Source organism: Bufo gargarizans, chromosome 4 (assembly GCF_014858855.1).
Source record: "Bufo gargarizans isolate SCDJY-AF-19 chromosome 4, ASM1485885v1, whole genome shotgun sequence".
In the NCBI taxonomy this organism is placed as follows: domain Eukaryota; kingdom Metazoa; phylum Chordata; class Amphibia; order Anura; family Bufonidae; genus Bufo; species Bufo gargarizans.
The window spans coordinates 74,686,332-74,703,400 of NC_058083.1; positions in this window are offsets into that span (position 1 = coordinate 74,686,332).

The following is a 17,069-nucleotide window of genomic DNA, read 5'->3' on the forward strand; positions in this document are numbered from 1 at the left end:
TGCTTCAAAACAGAGGGACCGAATCTGCTTCCCCTAGAAACCCTGGACATGGGCTGTCTTCCGTACAGGTTTCCCTATCTTTCCAGGGTTTGAGCAGATTCACATGGTACACCTGCTCCGGCTTTCGTCTCCCCGGCTGATGTACCGTGTAATCTACCTCTCCAAATTTTTTCAAGTACCTCGTAGGGCCCCTGCCACCTAGCTAGGAACTGGTTGGTACCAGCACAAATACCCGTTCACCTGGGTTAAAGCTCCATATGCTCCCTAACCAGAGGTAACACTGTTTCCATCCATCCTTGCATCTGGGTGATGTACTCAACAACACTTTTGTGCGGTGTGGGTTGTTGTTCCCATGCCTCTTTGGCCAAGTCCAACAGACCGTGAGGGTGTCTGCCGTATAGCAGTTCGAAGGGCGAGAACCCAGTAGATGCCTGTGGCACCTATCGCACTGCAAACATGAGATAGGGCAGAAGATCCCAGTCCCTCCCATCCTTAGACACCACTCTTTTTAACATATTTTTTAATGTTTGATTAAACCTCTCTACCAGGTCATCTGTTTGCGGGTGATAGACGGATGTCTGCAACTGTTTTATGTGGAGCAACTTACAGATTTCTCTCATGACCTTGGACATAAAAGGGGTCCCTTGGTCAGTCAGACCCTCTTTAAGCAGACCCACGTGGGAAAACAACTCCATTAACTCCTTAGCTATGAGTTAGGCTGATGTAGGACACAATGGCACCGCCTACAGGTACCGAATGGCGTAGTTGAGGATGACCAAGATGTGTTGGTGCCCTCTAGCGGACTTCGGTACTGGGCCTATGAGATCCATAGCGATCCGCTCGAATGGAACCTCAATAATCAGGAGAGGGACCAGGGGACTACGGAAATGTGGCTGAGGGCTGGTTATCTGGCAGGTTGGGCAAGACTTGCAATACTCTTCCACCTCTCTGAACACACTGGGCCAGGAGAACCGCTGTAGGATCCGGTCCTGCGTTTTCTGCGGGCCCAGGTGTCCCCCAAGAACATGTTGGTGGGATAACTCCTAAACGAGCTTGCGATACACCTTGGGCACCACCAGCTGTTTAATATGTTTAACCCGTAGTTAATTTATCCGGTACAGCATCTCCTGTTGAACCACAAAACGGGGGAACATATACTTAGCTCCCGGTTGTTGCGGCTCACCCTCAACTATTATCATATTTTCCCAGGCTCAAGTCGGGTCCTGGTGCTGTGCTGTACCAAAATTATCCCCAGAGACATTGAGGTCTGCCAGCTCAGGACCCGCCGGCAAGTCCCCCACATCTCCCACCATCACATTTAGCGGGGTTGTCTCCCCCTCTTCCACCGAAGTGGCGGTCACCCCTACTGCTGGCCCTTCTGACTCAGGTTCCCAGGGTTCTGGTCTCCCCCTTGAGCCATGCCTCTCTGCTATGGTTACATCTGTCTCCCGGGTATCGATAACTTTCTTATCCGGCCATAGTGCCCGGAAACCGGGGAAGTCTCTTCCAATTATTAACTCATGTTGTAATTTTGTGGCGCCGGCCACCTCATGCGTCCACCTGCCGGCCAACGTTGCCAAAGAGACCAGGGCGGTGGGATAGTCCTTTAAGTCCACATGAATGCAGACAATGCAGACATTTTGGCTAGTATACTCGGCGGGTCGCACCAGGGCAGCTCTTACCAGGGACACCAGGCTCCCTGAATCCAGCAGTGCCACCGCCAGAGTGTCCCCCACTTCCACCTGGCACAGGTGACTATTGCCTACAGTCCCTATGAGTGGCGGTAGCCATACTTGGTTTCCATGGGTTCACCCCCATGGGGACAGTCGGCTCTTATGTGTCCATACTCGTGATACCACCAGCAGACCACCGGGGCTGGGTCTGCAGGGGGTACGTCCCGGGCGGGTTTGGCTGGCACCAGCCACTGTGTGTGGAGTGGAGATTTACCGGGTTTGACTGTCCTCCTCCCAAAAGAACCCACCCTGCAGATTTCTGGTGGCCTCGTATCGCTCCACCAGGTCGACCACCTCCAAGGCATTATCCAGGCCGATCCAGTGCTGGATCATCGGGGCCGATCCAGTGCTGGAGAGGGTACAGCAAAGCCCTCCAAAATATCCACTAACAACCGATCCAACATAGCAGTGGGAGTCAATATGTCAGGCTGCAGCCATTTTTGCAATCGGTGCAGCAGATCATAATATTGTGGTCTGACGGGTTAAGTCGGGTTAAATTCCCACCGATGCACCCTCTGGGCCCGGACCAATACATTCACCCCGAGTCTTGCCCGGATCTCACCTTTTACTGTCAGGTAGACGGCTGCTTGATCATTGGGGAGATCAAAAAATACTTGCTGGGGACCAGACGCCAGGAACGGAGCGACATGTCGTAATAGCAGCTGGTTAGTTTCTTGTTGCTGCTTGTTAGCCTCCACGAGGGCCTTCACGACCGCCTCCATTTTGTCAGGAGACACGGGTCGTAACCTTGCTGGCTTAATGTATGACATGCACTTGTGCTGAGGAAAACCAAAAAATTTTCGGCCTTCAGAACTGCCTCACTGCGTTTGCCCGCATCCGACAATCCTGGGGATTTGTTCTGGTAGGCAGATTAGCGGACGCAGTAGAGAGGCAAAAGCAAAGTCTTAACTTAAATAGTGCAGTGTTTATTCACACATAAACAAAAATGACAGTTTGTCGTCTTGGTGTTTATTCACACCATGGTAAGTCAACAGAACAAAAAAACATTCACTTTGTCAGCGGTTTTGGCAGTAGCAGTCCCCAACTGGCTTTAGGGCCTGCTTCTCAGTCCTTTAGTATGGCACACATCATGCAGATCTCAAACCACAGAGACTCTACAGATCCACTGTGAAATGGAGGATAATCCACACCCCGCTGAGACTGCTGGCTGGGTTTTATATCGCTAACCAAAACCTGGCCTGCAACGTGGGGAACAACCACCTACCCTGAACTTTGGCTGCTCCCAGTAAGAGCCGGCCTGGATCGGCTTTATAGCCACACTAAATAACCAATAGTGTCAATCAGCACTAGCTGCTGCTGACACTTAAAACTCCCGGCTCTTACCTCACCGAGGCCAGGAACCATGGTGACACATATCTTCCGTCAATGAGGGCCCCTTGCACTTTCCTACAATACATATATATAAAACATTTATTCTATGTAATAAAAGTCCATATGTTAGGTTGATAAACTTGATCCCAATTAGATGCGGAGCTCACGCATATGCAATTTTAAAAATAAATAAAACAAATGCGGTTTTCATATGCAGTTACTTGGTTTCAGACATGTGGTTAGGTGGTATATGATTTTGTCTCACTTGATACAATCGCTTGATATGGATAGATTGAGATATGTCCATATAATTTATGACACTGTATTCATGTGTCTGTTTGGATAAATGTGCTTGGCTGCAATTCGTTCGCATTCATATATGTGCATGCTGATAAAATGTTCAACAAATCCAGCTTTCATATCACAAAATTATCCAAATATATACTGTAAGTTGTACTTAGAGGATGCTCATTTTACAAAAAAAAAAAAAAACAACTGTCTTCAAACCAAGCAGAAACTCAAAAAAAGGTCAAAATTACCGGCTCTTACCTAATTCCGACAGCCACAGATATTTTTGTTTTAATCCTCACCCTCTTCCTTCCCCATATTAAATCGTTAATAAGAGTCTCCAGTCTATAGAAAAAGATATCATCGATTCAAACTGGGGAAGCACACATCGGGTACATCACAATAGGGAGGATAATCATCTTAACCATCGCTATTCGATCCGTCTGTGCCAGTATCAATTTCTGCCAAGCGCATATTTCAGACTTTACTTTATTCAAGACCGGGTTTAAATTAAGCTCATAAAACCTCTTTATAGGAAGACCAATCTTCATCCCCAAAAAATCCAGGGTTTCATTCGGAGCAAGAACCCTTACTCCACTCCCCTCATCTACGGCCTTGCGGTTAAGCGGGAGGAGCGATGACTTGGACCAATTAATGAAATAGCCCGAAAATCTACCAAAGTCCTCTATTACTGCTATCACGACTTCCATTATATTAAATTGTTTTCGTGCACCCAAATTTTTCAGTCGAGCATAGTGATGCTCGAGCCGAACAGGTATTTGGCCGAGCATGCTCGCTTATCACTAGTATTTAGTAACAGATTCCCTTTAAGGGTACTTTCATGCTTTTCATGGTGTTTCACATGGCAGTTTGGTATACGGTCATTTTTGCTATAACTAGTTTTAGTTTGTGGTATTTTGTGGTCAGTAGCATTTCAAACTGTAGCTCACACGATGTGTCAATTTTTCTGGTGTTTCACTATACGAACTGAATGCTTTGAATCCTTTTACACGTTTGTAAGTATGTGTGAAGCCGTTCACATTCTTTTCAACCTGATCACCATACTTTGCCCTGTAATTGCTCCAGAAAACAAGCAAAATTGCAGTCATACATTAAATACAACCCATTATTGTAATACATAATTAGATTGAAGTCAATAGTATATATATAATAATGATAATAATAATAATAGCAACATTAACATAAAGCCTGAATTAAGCGATATAAAATATGAATGAAAACTAATTTTGATCCTTTTATTAATAAAATTACATAATGGCAATAATAAAAATGATAGTCATACAAAAACATAATAACAATAATACAAAAATGAATAATAATAATAATAATGACAAAAAATAATTCTTAGAAGAAGAAGAAGCAACATTATATAACAAAATGAGAATTAAAGAGAATTAAATGGTATACTATATGAATGAAGACAGATTTTCATAGTTTTCATTTATTAATAGTATACATTACCTAGTTAGTTTGTTATATTTTATGAATAAAAGTTTATATAATAGAATAATAAACTGTTAGGCATATAAGTAATATTATTGATAATAAAGTAGTTTTAAAAAACAAAATTAGAAATTATATAAAAGATAATTATATAAACTATTATTGAAAACAAATTTTCAGAATTTGTATTTATTAATTGTCTACTATATACAGTATGTATTGTATTATAGTTGTAGTTCATAGATAAAATGATAAATTATTGCATAATAATGATATGTAATAATGATATTGTAGTAGTGATAGTAGTAGTAGTAGTAATAATAATAATAATAATAATAATAATAATAATAATAAAAATAAGAGCAAATGCTATTTATAAAATGTATAGAATAGAACATTCCAGTAAAGTTCTAGCCTGTAGAAGATAGAAGTTAAGCAGGTATAAGATAAGAGACATATAGGAGGAGCAACCAGCACATTGATTGTCATGTCAGAGGAATTTGCAATCTGATAAGAGATATTTGAGGCAAGAGTAAGCATTGACAGTAAATATCAGATCAGATTAGCTGAATGCACATTTACATTACTCATGGCTATTCAGTTTTTACCATTGAAACCAAGACTACACAACTCCAGGCCTTGAGGGCCAATAACATCCTCGTGGTTTTGAGCATCCACAATTAATCAAAGTGATTGCTTCACTGGCTGACACGCCTGTGATGAATGGCCCAGGAGCCTTCCTTTGGGATGCCCCAGGCAATGACAATTAGGATCACTAGTTCTCAAACCCGTCCTTAGTCCTTCTCACCAACAGTGAACATCTTGTGAATTTCCAGAGAGGGACAGGTGAATTTCTTATTAGGGGTCAGGGTGTGCTTAGGCCTCCAGCAGTGGAAATGCCATTTGTATTGGTGTTTGGACTAATTCACCTGATTTACTGCATGAATCATGACTTGGGATCACCTCAAAAAGTGCTGAATGGATGGAGGTGGAATTCTGATTGAAACTCAAGGATATGCAGCCACATGCAAAGACTAACTTTTGTTTTGTGCTATAAAATCTTCTTGACCTTTTATTTTTCTTTTGATCTTCTTCAGTCCATTATACAGTATCAATATGTGTATTCAGAGGTTCCTGAATTACAGATATATGAAGACATATCTAGTATATTTGTAAAGTTCAATGATGTAGGAATATTCATATAATAAGATGAGGACACGAGGGGTGGGGGTGTTGACATGCAGTAAAACTTTACTATAGATACCCATATAGAAAGAAAATGGACAAAAAACTGCAGGTGAAAAGCATGTAAATGTTAAAAAGTTCTCAACTGACAAGTGCAGAGAATGGAACAAGGCAGGAAATGGCGGCTTTCTCACCAACGTGTCGTCAAATATCATCTTCCTTGTTGCAGTGGTGGTTTATGGGTTGCATCAGCAGAGCTTCCCTAAGACCTGCGATGCGTTCCAGGGTCGGCTTCACAGCTTCTGACTTTCTCTCTTTTACAGATTGTATGAGGCAACCAGCTGCTTCAGACTTTGAGCTCTAAGTGCCAGATCCCTATTGACTAGACCTGTGGCTACTACTGAGTGCAGCAGCAACATGCATTTTCTAAGGGCCCTTTACACGGCCCGACTCTCGGCCAGATGATCACGTTCATATTAACACTCATTAGCAATCATCTAGTGGTGTAAAGGTACCGTTGATTACTTGATGAACGAGCAAAACAATTGGCATTAGCGATTGCTGCTCACCATACTGTGGAGAAGATTGCTTCACTGACAAGCAGGCCATTGCCTGAAAGGAACACTTCCCTCCTGACAATCACCTGCAAAATTAGCGTATGTAAATGGGCATTTAGGCACTACAGCACCAGTAGCGTGCCTATGGGGGGGGGTGGTCTGCCTAGGGTGCTGACTCTCAGGGGGGTGCCAGAAGCAATGAGCGCTTCCATCAATACAGATGGAAGCACTTATTGCTGGAGCGCTGATGCCCACAGTTCCCTGCCCCGCCTCCGATCACCGCCATAGGCTTCAGGCCTAGTATGCCTAAGGCCTATGCAGTAGTGAAATCCCGGCACTTGTGTGCATGATGACATCATCGCACGCGCCTGTGATGGGAAGCAGCAGCACCGTTTTTTTTCCTTAATTTTATGTGCCAACTTTGGGGGACGCCATGGGGAGGGAGCACACAGGAGGACATGTGGGGTGAAAATATGGTGGGATACTGTGTGGGGGCAAATTATTATGGGAGGGATTACTATGTGGGAGCAAATAATTATGGGAGGGATTACTATGTGGGGGCAAATTACTATATGGGGAAATGTGGGGGAAACTACTGTGTGGGGGGCGAATTACTATATGGGGCAGTGTGGGGGAAATTACTGTGGGGGGCAGTGTGGGGCAAACTACTATGTGGGGCAAACTACTGTGTGGGGGGCAGTGTGGGGGAATTTACTGTCTTGGGGCAGTGTGGGGGAAATTCCAGTGTGTGGGAAATTACTGTGGGGGGCAGTGTGGGGAAACTACTGTGTGGGGGAAATTACTGTGTGGGGGAATTACTGTGGGGGGCAGTGGGGCGGAAACTACTTTGTGGGGGGCAGTATTGGGGAAATTACTGCATGGGGCAGTGTGGGGGAAATTACTGTGTAGGGGTCAGTGTTGGGGAAATTTCTGTGTAAGGGGGCAGTGAGGGGGAAATTACTATATGGGGCAGTGTGGTGGGTGTTGCTATTGGGGAGGCACTGTAGAGGCAATTATATTATTTCTGGGGACACTATACAGGGATTATTACCTCTAGCACAATATAGGGTGTTATTATTACTGGGGGCATTCTAAGGGACATTATAGCTGCTGTAGATACTATAGGGACATTTGGGGTAATTAATCAAACTGGTGTAAAGTAGACTGGGTTAGTTGCCCATAGCAGCCAATTAGATTCCACCTTTCATTTTTGACAGCTCTTTTGGAAATCCAGTTCTACTTTACACCAGTTTGATAAATGACCCCAATTATGTCTACTGGGGTCACTATTTTTTCAGCAGTATAATACCTGGGGAATTGGGGAGCACAACGGGCACAGTATTGGGGGTGGCAGCAGGATAACATTGTCGGGACACCAGGATAGGGAGGTTGATGTGCAATGAGCAGGACCGTGGTACGGTTAGGCGGACACCAAAATTATGCAGTGGGTCCGGATATGGATATTGAAGTCTATTGTTTTTGTTTGTGACGCCAATTGCGGCGTGCACAGGGTACAGTCTCAGGGCTCTTAAAGGTGTTGCAACTCATGTACCAGGTTAGGAATGCCAGAGTGGTGTAATGTCTCTGTATAGTAGTGGGTATAGTGTCAACGGTGTCTCCTACCTCAGTATGGCTGGACTCCTGGATCCTGGCTCACTTGCAATAAATGAGTGTGTTGCTAGTAGGAGTAATTGAGGGACTTGGTAGCAATGAATGAGATCCAGACTTGGAATATAATTCAAACTGGTCTTTACTTGATGCAGCAGTAATCCATATGATATACAGCAATAGTCTTGGGTCCCAGCAGGTATTGGCAATGTATGGCAGGAATCTGTCTTCTGCTTCTATCATATGCCTGGAGCTTTCTTGCAGGATTAGTCTTCTGCTTATGGCTCTGTAATATGTGGAAGGAATCTATATCTTCTGCTCTGTCTATCTTCTGCTGTGTATGGGACTGACTATCTGAGGAGGAATTTGGCTTCTCCTGGTCTCTGGATGGTACTCATAGTTAGCTCACAGGGTATGGTTCTTCCTGGGGTTCTGGAGGTGGCTGCTTGCTTGTCACCAGCTGAGGCTGAAGGACACAGATGGGTAATGTAGATCTTTGGTCTCAGCCGAGACACGATCCTGGCTTGGGATCCCTAGAACTGGGAGCTCCTACCAGCACAGCCTTCCCCTAGCCGGGGTGACTGGCACACTAACTCTAACTTCCTTTCCTCCCCATGAGGCAGGATGTGGGAACATTCCACACCTCCTCAAAGAGGGGGGAGCTAAACTGGAATAAACTATTCCAGTCGAGAAATGCTAAACTGAACGAAGGCCCTGCTAAACATTGCTGCTACCTGCTGGTGCACATGGAAATTACAGCAAATACATGTACAAGGCTTAGAAAATGCACATTTGTAAGGATGTGATGTAAAATTACACAGGATGACAATGCAGATACACCTAACAGGTTGTAGCGGGGTAAAAGTTTAGTAACATAACTCTGGGATGTTACAGATGGAAAAACTGAGAAATCTATCGTGTCTGTGTTACAAACTCTGTAGTGACGAGATGCGGCTTAAAGAATTTGTCAGGCGGTCTAATGGAGGAGAAGAGGAAAGAGAAGGTCTACATGACAAGAGATGAGATGTCCCTGGATGTAAGAGGTATGTGGTCAAGTATTGGGGGGTGGGCGCCAGAGAAAGGACCTGCCCCGGGTGCCAAACACCCTAGGCCCACCACTGTACAGCACTACTATTTTCAGGGCAGGAAGGCAATCCTTATATAACTAATGCAATGAGGTCATTGTGCTCCTTGTGCCTAAAGACCCTTTACAAAGGCCATTTTTGGAGGCAATTGTCAGTTGCTCGTCAGTGAAGGAGACTGTTGCATTTACATGCAAAGATTTCCTCCACAGTATGGGGAGGAGTGATCGTTAATGCCATTGCTCGTCTCCATACAGGCTCATTGTTTGCTGGCAGCAGATGCTGTTCACACAGCATGATCTGCCGCCTGAAAATGGCGATTTAGGTGACCGCATAAAGGATGCGATTACCGTTGAACTTGTTAGAGATCATCTGGCCGGGAATCGACCTGTGTAAAGGGCTCTTAAGTCGACCAGTAACTAGTGACTTCCCTATAAATCATTTTGCCCCTGCCTGTTTTCCCCAGTGCCACGTTGGTTGGGCATGACAGGAAACAGAATCACCATCCCATGTACATATCAGTAGGGGTAGTGGACTCTAGTAGTGATAGTGGAATCTGGAATGCTAAAGCGTTTGCTGTTTGGAGATTTCTGGGACGACTGGTAAGGATCCAAAGATTATGGTGCTTATTTAACCAATAATAACATGATAGGCCGGTGGACTATTCTTAGAAATTATTTTAGGTATATAGGCTAACTTAGGGAAAGGACCCCAAATGAATTATTTTCCAAAATATTGCCTGCACCACATACTAAGCGTGAGGTTGGGGAGGTAAATACTCTAAATAAGAAATAGTGTAGGAAGCACAGGGCCCACTTCCCTAAACCGAAGTGGACAGGATTCAAAATGTTGAGATGAATATGGTTTAAGGTTAAAGAAGTGTTTATACTTAGAAACTAGGAATTCTATGGGGAAGATAATGTGTAGCTAGTTTGGATAAGCAAAGAAACTGTCCCTGTGCCCCATTCCTGTGTAAGATCCAGAGCTCAAATTTCTTCAAATGTTGAATGCAATGCAAAGGTCTTATTCCCACAGGAAGTTGAACATGCTGGTCTCCTGGTAGGGTTACTAGCAGTTTCTTGCTTTGCATCATTTACTTAGAGCCCCCCTGCTGGCCGCCTGAGTTATTGATCTCAGCAGCAGTGTTACAATGCAGGCATGGCCTGTGATAAAACATATGCATACTAACAATGAGATTCAAAGTATATATTCTGGGGTCGCCATGCTCAGTGTGCCCAAGCATGATATAAGCCCTTACTTGCAGTGATTTAATGCAATATTGATAATGATGATTGTGTTCTATTCTTGAATGGAGCCCACTAATTAACCTAATTGAAATTATTTACATTTACTATTTATTAGTTTTTTATCAGTAATATAAATGTAACAGAGCATGCAGATGCATGCATGCAGGAGCATGCAGTTGAATGTTAGGTGAACCCTATGATTTAAATGCGTCTGGTTGACTATTGTGTATAGGGGGTGCCCCAACTCTTCCTCAATGGCAGAAGCCAGGGGGAAGAAGGACTCTACCCAATCATTTGTTAACATGTGAGAAGTGCCTAGCAGCAGCTTATTATCTTCTCTCCATTAACTAATTTTCTTAACATATTAAGAAAATATGCACATTACATTGAGCATGGGATATGCTTGATCTCATAGTGCATGCTAAAGTTTATAACTGACTATAAATATATATGTAAAAGATATATCATACTAAAATAAGTCAAGTTAAAAGGGTTTTCCCATAAATATAAACAATCCATATGCCCTACAATGCTATAATGACATCATGATGGCTGGGTGGACCCACGCAGGACCACTTATACATGAGTCAGAGCCATCAGAATGACCACCACATAATGTTAGCTTTCTTGCCAGTGCCGCCTTAATTGGCAAAATCAGCTCCATGATGGGGTCTCAGAAATCCGTATCCCACAATAAATGTGGTTGCCTATGATGAAACAATCCCTTTACTTGGGAATCCCTTTACTTCACTACCTATCTTGGACTAGAGAAAGAAACCTCAAATGTTTTGGTACTGAATATACAATATAGTTGCCCCTTTACAATAGTGCCGCATAATTTCTGTGGGTGGAGCAGCAACCTCCCGGATATGTTCTGCATGCAGTAAGATTAAAGTATCATGAAGTGCCGCCCCCTTGGTTTACCATTCATTTCTAGGCTTAGTGTTCCTTTAATCAAATGTCAGACGTGCAGGCACAAGGACTAGTTCCCTACTAATGTAAGCGATCCGTTCGCTGCAAGCCCATTTTAGGATGTGGTAGCTGGTGCTCCAGCATGATAGAATATATTTTTTATCAGCAGAAGTGTTCTCTTGTGACTGATACTCTTAAGCATCCCATAAGTAAAGCTAAGAAATGATGGAATATAATCTGCCTACATGAGGACTATTATACTGTGGAATTCACAATTTTGTTTAGCCTGTTTCCCATCATTCAGTGTTTGTTTTCTACTCATAGCCGGTGACCCGTTCTTTCATGGTCTACTAAGCAGATTGGTGCCCATAATAATTTTATGCTTTTGTGTATGTCTATAATCTATACCTAAAACTATTTGTTTTATAAAGATTTATAAACAACTCAAAAAATACATGAAAATTATGAAATTTAATTATAAAAACATATTAAAAGAAAATTATACTGTAGATATTACATGATCAACACACACTTTCGTGGACATCAAAGGCTTCATGATTAAAGAGCCTACAGTAGATCAATAACAATGTTGAGATCCTATGATTCCGGTGTTTCAAAATTACAAATCTGCAGGGTCTCTAATCCGTGCAAATATATCTCACCAATGGTGTTCTGGCTGATCAATACTGCAACGTTTTAAGTCTGCAGGATGCTTATTGTGCTTTGTGTAATGTGCTTAGATAGAATACCTGCTAGCAGAGCAGTATGCTTTTTTACATTTGTAGTATATTGCATTCCTTTTCTCGGAGATCTCATATCCACAACATTCCAGTAGAGAACTGGCATACTCAGAAGTTCATATTATTTCTGTCAATTTTTTCTGAGACCTGAATGTTAACTTCATGTCACGGTAGGTGGGGAAAGGAAGAACACCAAATAAACAAACTACAACAGTAACACAGACTAGGCCCCAAAGCTAGTGAGGGGGAAGGGGGGTAACCTCTTAGTATGAGCAAATCCTAATGGTGGAAGAAATCATACACCGGAACCTAAGACCTGCTGAAACTGACAAACCCTAAATTAGGGAGCAGGGATGAGACTGCCAGGACCTTCCACCGTGAAAGAACCAGCGTCTCCCTGAGACCTAGACACAACACACACACAAAGTACAAACAGGAGGACTTAGCTTGAGACGAGTAACAAGTAGGAGAACTTCTAACAACCAGCTTGGAACTCCAGGAGGAAATAACAACCAGAAGGTCTGCAGTGAGAGGCGGGCTAAAATAGAGCCACTAAACTGCAAATGAGCAGAACCTGTGAAGAGGTGAGATGCTGCCCACAACAGACAGCAAGGAAAAACAGAAAGACCTGTCAGATAGACTCATGTGCTGCAAGTCTATCTGATCTTCTCAGACCTCTCGCGGGGCAGGCAGTGACACTACATGTATGTAATTTGTGCCATAACCACTTATTGTTAGGGCAAATACCCCAATGCGATAAGCAGTGGACTCCAAATTAGAAGTTATGGATATCCATAGAGAAAAACCAACATAGGCATAGAGCTGTGTTTCAAGAATTTTCTAAACTTTATTAAAGAAAGCACAGATTAATAAAAGCGATTTTCTGGATCATTTCCAACTGAAGACATAGTCAAACATTTACGTCATTAACTCATTAAAAACACAATCTAAAATGAGCATCTATTTGGCTATACGCCTAGAACGTCTCCTTAATCTTAACTGTGGGTGCTATCCACATGCTAGTACTCCTAGTGCTTATTAAGATTCCTTTCTAACAAGCGTTGGTAGGGGATAGGTGTCACTCCTGTGACAGGTCTTAGAAGGTCTGAAAGATTATCTGCACATTAGTGATCTGACAGCCTCTTTTGGTTTCACTTTGTCTGTGTGTTACTGGTATGTCCACAACTCCTGTTCAGGTGTGGATCATGTGACCTTTACCCATCCCTATTTAGTCTGACTTTACCCATCACTCCTTGCTCTGGATAGTTTCATTTGGTTTTGGAAGAGCTGAAGTGTAGTTCGTATTTAAGTCCTGTTCATCCATCATCCTCAGAAGTTAAGTGTTCCGCTTGTTGTGTTTTATATTCCCCCCTGGTTGTTTACTAGGCCTCAGCGAGATGTTTGTTCCTTCACCAGGGAAGGAATGGGTTGTCTCTGCCCTGTCATTACCTTTAGGGCATCCGAGGGTCACCAGGGTTTTCTAGGTTTCTGTGTATGGGCATCTCTACCATCGAGAGGTGCCCATATGGATAGGAGTTAGGGCCAGGAGAAGGTTTTTTTTTAGGTGGTTACCCGATTCCTTCCCTAGCGGTGAGGCCTAGTGTCTTTCCCCTTCCTTCTTGTTGTCTTTTGGTGTTCTCCCCTATTACATCCGTGACATTATCCAGATCCAATACCACCATTTTTGTTCTGATCTGTGAAGCTATGGATACTATGTCTGCACTGGTCGAACAGCTGCAGAATCTGACTTTGGAGGTAGCAGACCTCCATGCGACGGTCTTGCAGATTCTGAGTCTACAGGCTGCTGGTTCCGGTGGTGGGTCCCAGGCCTCCCCTGAACCGAAGGTGACTTTCCTGGACAGGTTTTCCAGGGGTAGTGACAATTTCATCTGGTTCAGGGAGTCATGTAAATTATACTTTAGGCTGCGTCCATACTCTTCTGGGGATGAGTGTCAACGTGTGGGTATGATTATTTCATTGCGTAAAGAGGACGCCCAATCTAGGGCTTTTTCTCTGCCAACCAGATCACCGCCCCTCTGGTCGGTAGATGAATTCTTTAGAGCCTTGGGTCTTATCTACGATGACCTGGATCGGATCTCTTAGGCCAAGACCAAGTTACGGGGTTTGCGTCAGGGAGAACATTCCGCGGAGACCTATTGCTCTGAATTTAGGAGCTGGGCTACCGATACAGAGTGGAACGATCCTGCTCTTCGTAGCCAATTCTGCCAGGGTCTCTCTGAGAGACTGCAGGACGCATTGGCTTTTCATTAAAATCCTGAGTCATTGGAAGCAACTATGTCCCTTGCTGTACGTCTTGATAGACGCCTGAGGGAGAGATCTAGGGGTCCTCACCTTCAGGAAGTACTGGCCAATAAGGTTACTGCTTCCTTTGACACTTATGGTGGAGAGACACTGATGGTTGCATCTTGCGAGGAGCCTATGCAGATAGTAGGAGCTACTCCTGGAGCTTCTGGCAAAAGTTTTGGTCATGTGAAAGGAATCCGCTTTTGTTGTTGCAAGAAGGGATATTTTGTGAATATTTGTCCGTACTTGCAGCATCAAGGTGTAAATAAAATGGAAAAAACGTTTAATCCCCAAATTACTATTGGTGGTGTGGGTGGCGAGCAAGAAAACCTACTGTTGTCTTTTACTGGTAGTACCCGTTTTCTCCTGTCTGCCGAGGTGGCGCTTGAGTCCAAAATGGTGAAAATCAAAGTATCTACCCACAGTGGGGCAGCAGTTTACTTGATTGATGGACAGTTTGTACGCATTCACGGGTTGACTACTAATGCATTAGAGAAAAGTATTTCTGACTTTGCAATTGACTCAGCACTAGAGTTGAGCAAACACCTGGATGTTCGGGTTCGAGAAGTTCGGCTGAACTTTCCGGAAATGTTCGGGTTCCGAACCCGACCCGAACCCCATTGAAGTCAATGGGGACCCGAACTTTTCGGCACTAAAAAGACTGTAAAACTGCCCAGGAAAGGGCTAGAGGGCTGCAAAAGGCAGCAAAATGTAGTTAAATCCCCTGCAAACAAATGTGGACAGGGAAATGAATACAAATAAGAATAAAATAAATAAAAATTAACCAATATCAATTGGAGAGAGGTCCCATAGCAGAGAATCTGGCTTCATGTCAGCAGAGAATCAGTCTTCATGTCATAGCAGAGAATCAGGCTTCACGTCACCCAACACTGGAACAGTCCATTGTCATATATTAAGGCCCCGGCACCCAGACAGAGGAGAGAGGTCCCATAACAGAGATTAAGGCTTCATGTCATAGCAAAGAATCATGCTTCACGTCACCCAAAACTGGAACAGTCCATTGTCATATATTTAGGCCCCGGCACCCAGAGAGAGGAGAGAGGTCCCATAACAGAGATTCAGGCTTCATGTCAGCAGAGAATCAGTCTTCATGTCATAGCAGAGAATCAGGCATCACGTCACCCAATACTGGAACAGTTCATTGTCATATATTTAGGCCCCGACACCCAGACAGAGGAGAGAGGTCCCATAACAGAGATTCAGGCTTCATGTCAGCAGAGAATCAGTCTTCATGTCATAGCAGAGAATCAGGCTTCACGTCACCCACCACTGGAAAAGTCCATTGTCATATATTTAGGCCCCGGCACCCAGACAGAGGAGAGAGGTCCCATAACAGAGATTCAGGCTTTATGTCAGCAGAGAATCAGTCTTCATGTCATAGCAGAGAATCAGGATTCACGTCAGCCAAAACTGGAACAGTCCATTGTCATATATTTAGGCCCCGGCACCCAGAGAAAGGAGAGAGGTCCCATAGCAGAGATTCAGGCTTCATGTCATAGCAGAGAAATATGCTTCACGTCACCCAACACTGGAACAGGCCACTGTCAGATATTTTTAGTCCTTGACACCCAGACAGAGGAGAGGTTCATTCAACTTTGGGTTGCCCCGCAATATAATGGTAAAATGAAAATAAAAATAGGATTGAATGAGGAAGTGCCCTGGAGTCCAATAATATATGGTTAAGGGGAGGTAGTTAATGTCTAATCTGCACAAGGGATGGACAGGTCCTGTGGGATCCATGCCTGGTTAATTTTTATGAACGTCAGCTTGTCCACATTGGCTGTAGACAGGCGGCTGCGTTTGTCTGTAATGACACCCCCTGCCGTGCTGAATACACGTTCAGACAAAACGCTGGCCGCCAGGCAGGCCAGCATCTCCAAGGCATAAAAGGCTAGCTCTGGCCACGTGGACAATTTGGAGACCCAGAAGTTGAATGGGGCCGAACCATCAGTCAGTACGTGGAGGGGTGTGCACACGTACTGTTCCACCATGTTAGTGAAATGTTGCCTTCTGCTAACACGTTCCGTATCAGGTGGTGGTGCAGTTAGCTGTGGCATGTTGACAAAGCTTTTCCACATCTCTGCCATGCTAACCCTGCCCTCAGAGGAGCTGGCCGTTATACAGCTTCGTTGGCGACCTCTTGCTCCTCCTCTGCATTCGCCTTGGGCTTTCACTTGCTCCCCTGTGACATTTGCGAATGCTCTCAGTAGCGCGTCTACCAATGTGCGCTTGTACTCGCGCATCTTCCTATCACGCTCCAGTGCAGGAAGTAAGGTGGACACATTGTCTTTGTACCGGGGATCCAGCAGGTGGCAACCCAGTAGTCCGCACACGTTAAAATGTGGGCAACTCTGCTGTCGTTGCGCAGGCACTGCAGCATGTAGTCGCTCATGTGTGCCAGGCTGCCCAGAGGTAAGGACACGCTGTCCTCTGTGGGAGGCGTATCGTCATCGTCCTGCGTTTCCCCCCAGCCACGCACCAGTGATGGGCCCGAGCTGCGTTGAGTGCCACCCCGCTGTGAACATGCTTCATCCTCATCCTCCTCCACCTCCTCCTCATCCTCCAGTAGTGGGCCCTGGCTGGCCACATTTGTACC